General features: G+C 38.4%; 1 pseudogene; it reads right to left on the bottom strand.

Moving 5' to 3' along the window:
- Positions 1-1,350: 1,350 nt before the first annotated feature.
- On the bottom strand, positions 1,351-2,903 carry LOC113272554 (annotated as a pseudogene).
- Between the last annotated feature and the right edge of the window lie 618 nt (positions 2,904-3,521).

The raw sequence follows: 3,521 nt of genomic DNA, 5'->3' as shown, positions 1-3,521 counted from the left end.
TGGCATCTCTTCCGGAAATGTAAATTACCACCAAGAATCCAGCACTTTATGTGAAAATGCATGCACAACTATATTTTCACCAAATCTTGGTTGCCTAGATATACACAACATCAGGAGGTTATGTGTGGTTTATGCGGTAAGCATCCGTAATTTATGCATCATCTTTTTGTGAAGTGTGAAGTTACTAAGAGGATTCATGCTGGGATGAATCCTAGCTTCCATTGCACGTTAAAAAAAACTTTGATTTTCATTTTTGGTTATGCAATTTGTTTAATTTTAGTATCACAAATGTACAAATTGGCAGGAATGCTTTTGCAGTAGTAAGTTTCACTACTTGATATATTTGGAAATCGAGATGTGCTAAACAATTTGATAATGTACAGGCGAACGAATATGGTTTGATTGCGACTGTCTTATCTGAAATGGGTGTATGGACAGCAAGTAACTTAGTTGTTCATAGTAGTACAAATAATATGGCACCAAGTACTACAAGATGGACTGTTTCTGAACACTCCGTGAAAATTTTGAACTTTGATGCAGCTTATATTGAAAATTCAAGAAGTTACGATTATGGACTAATTTGTAGAAATTTTACAAGAAATTACCATGGAGTACGAGGTGGACCGGGCAAGGCTGTAGATCCGGAGCAGGCTAAGGCAAAAGCTCCACCGGAAGCTGTGATATGGGATAGAGATAAAGGAAAATTATTGATTCATCTAAAAGGAGACTGTAACAATGTGATTAATGCATTAAATGGGATGCCGTCGGCAGTTAAATGGACTAATGCTAACCTTGTTTTTGATGCTTTAATGATACTTAGAGATTTTAACTTTTAGAGGTGCTCTCATTTAAAAAGAGATGCTAATAATGTAGCAGACAAGATTGCAAAATATGCAATGTCTAAAGTTAGTTCATTTGAATTTCAAGATAATATTTCAGATTGGTTAAGTGACATAATCAACGAAGAAAGACAATCTGTAAATTTCAATATATTAGTGAAATTCCTTTCCTATTCTGAATTATTTTATTTTAATGTCCATATTATAGAAAATTACAACTCAGAAGGACTATCTTCCGGTAAGAAATTGTTCGAAAGCCTAACAACAACCTGAGCTCCAACTGCTTTTCGAATGACTACACCTAACCTATGGAAAAAAAAAAGATCTCCAACTCTAACATAAACATCATGGCTAGCAATAGTCCAAGCAGAAAATCTTGCGCATGTAATTTTTGAAGGTGTTATTCGCTGATCGCTGGTCAGGTTGAAAAAAAACACTGATATTTCCCATGCCTTGGGTCTTGCTCCTTAGTCAAAAGATTAGAAAGAGAGTTCTATGGGCAACACTTGCGCAAGTAAATGACAAATGACTGGCAAATGACTAACTATCTTCCGGTGATTGTATCGGAAAAACTGGCAAATGACGGTAAATCAAGTACACCTGGTGATGGTGGAAGATATATATACTGGAGTTGGAAACTCGAGTGGAAGAATAGGCAATGGAGATTCAAATTTAAGAACATTAATCACTTGAGTGGCCGAAGGCCTTGATTTACAGTCTGGATGAGCACACCATAATCCTACAACCAATAACTTCTCCATTTCTATCTCATTGAATTCCATGTTTAACCTTCCATCTGCTGCTTCAGCGATCCTACCTCTTCCATAGAGACTCCAAACCCACTCTACGAGTGAGAAAGCCCTGGAGTTGCATCATCTGGCTTCCTACCACAAGCAATCTCAAGTGCGACGATTCCAAAACTAAAAACATCAGATTCCTTGCTTGATTTACGTGTCAAAAAACATTCAGGTGCCAAGTAACCAATGGTTCCGGCTAGCTTCGTGGTTTGACAACCTAAACCATGGTCAACTAGCCTTGCTAAACCGAAATCACCAAGTTTAGCATTAAAATTTGAATCCAACATTACATTACTTGATTTAATATCTCTATGAAGTACACATTGTTCCCATTCTTCATGTAGATATAGCAAGGCAGAAGCTAAACCAAGAGCTATTTTGTACCTGACTTGCCAAGTGAGAAGAGTTTCCGCTCGAAATAGATGGTTATCGAGGCTCCGGTTTGGCATGAATTCATACACGAGAAGCAGTTCATTTCGTTCGTGGCACCAACCGACAAGTTGAACAAGATTTCTGTGCCACAACTTACTGATAATCTTTACTTCCGACTTGTATTCTTTCTTCCCTTGTTTGGATCCTCTGGAGACCCTCTTACGGCCACATTCAAGCTTAGATCACTCAAAAAACCTTTGTAAACACCACCAAATCCCCCCTGTCCAAGTTTTCCTCCCTCATCGAAGTTATTTGTTGCATGAACCAGTTGGGTGTACGAGAATCTCTTCGGACCTGTTCCATTTTCAAATTCGCTGTCCATGGACACCTCGGAATTCGTCCTCTCATCATTATTCTGTTTGTTGCCCCGCCTCATCGTCAACCAGATGAAGAAAGAAATAAAAATGAGGGCACAAGTTCCGCCAATTCCAATAACAAGACCCACTACCAATCTAATCGAAGCAGACTTGCCAACTTGCAGACTGGAATGGAATTGCCAGGATATAACTTTAAGACTTTCAATCCCACAGCCAAATCCAACAGTAATCTGCTCTGGTAGGACCTTGCTTAAATCAAGATATAAAGTGGACTTGTCACTGAAATCAGGATTTTCGATGGGAGTTAAATAAACAGTCAGTTTTCTTGTAGTCGCGTTGCATCTTACCCTGGCATTAGTTTGTCTTCCACCATTATTTTGTTGGAAATCCGGGATGTTAAAGGAGACTGAATTTGTTGTATTAGGAAGAAGAAGAATCAACGATAGCGTGTTGATTAAGAAAAAGAAGATCGATGAATGAAGCTGGGGAGTTGTTGATGGTTTACAGAAGAAAGCCATATTGAATTGTTTTGACAGTATGAAGTTATCAATCAGCTGTATAATGAATGAACTTGGGGGTTTTACTTCCTTTTTATTATGTTTAGCACGGCCGATCAATTTTTTCTAGAAAAAAGCCGATCAAGAAAAGATATAACTTGTAGTCAAGCTCACAAAATGTTTTCTACACTTTTAGTTCCAGAAAAAAGAAAACTAGGTGACTAAATTCAACAGTATGTACTTTCAATTTCCGGCCAAGATGTCCATCAGACTGCGCGAGGGAAGTTTCCAGATAGCTCCATATGAGGTCATGGATTTCGTCACTCCGATTCCACTTCCATCCATCAAGACAAGCAGCAGTAGACATATCGAGTAATAGACGAACTAATCCTAGAGAACTCTGAGAAGAAGGAAAAAAAAATCCCATACACCCAAGTTGCGGAGTTGATTTCGTGACTGGGTTGTCGAGAGTTAGTAGTACACAAAGAAAGCCAAATAAAGAAAGAAATTTTGGTCGGGAATTTGGTACTATCTCATTCCAACACCTGCTCACTTTGGGAAATGCTCGTGCTATAAATTCAAAACGCGCATTCAAAGTACAGTATGGGTGGTGCCGTGGTGGTGATATAATATAAGAAT

This window comes from Papaver somniferum, chromosome 4, assembly GCF_003573695.1.
Source record: "Papaver somniferum cultivar HN1 chromosome 4, ASM357369v1, whole genome shotgun sequence".
NCBI lineage: Eukaryota > Viridiplantae > Streptophyta > Magnoliopsida > Ranunculales > Papaveraceae > Papaver > Papaver somniferum.
Note: the sequence above shows the minus strand (reverse complement) of the source record. Positions and strands in the feature narration are given on the sequence as shown.